Source organism: Eurypyga helias, unplaced genomic scaffold (genome assembly GCF_000690775.1).
Source record: "Eurypyga helias isolate BGI_N326 unplaced genomic scaffold, ASM69077v1 scaffold25487, whole genome shotgun sequence".
NCBI lineage: Eukaryota > Metazoa > Chordata > Aves > Eurypygiformes > Eurypygidae > Eurypyga > Eurypyga helias.
In genome coordinates, this window is record NW_010260170.1 from 36,278 (window position 1) to 36,718 (window position 441).

A 441-nucleotide genomic window follows, 5' to 3' on the forward strand; every position below is an offset into this window, starting at 1 on the left:
CACCTTGAGCAGGGAGCTGGAAGCACCAGGGGGGCTGGATCGCTGGCCCTATGGAGGGGCTTTCTCATTTGGGGTCCTCAAAGGGTTCAGGGGAGGGGCGATGGGGAAGGGGCTGCCGGCCCCTCTTGGGATGGGACAGAACCAGCACCAGTCCCCAGGTGACTTAATACACCTTCCTTCACCCCTCAGCCGTGGTGTGAGCCTCCGTGTCCTGCTGCACAGCTCAGGCCCCCACGCTGGAGCACCCAGGGGACCCCCTCCCCTGGCCCCTAGCCCAGCCCCGCGCCCTCCTCCCCAGCTTCAGCAGAGCTTGGCCCCATGCCCTGGGCCAGCCGGTCTCTTCCAGCACCGGGGGCCACCGTGGGGTGTTCTCGGAGCGCGGTGGGCTTTGCGGCAGTGCAGAATAACGGGGGGTGGGTCCCCCCAGCCCTGTGCGGTGGG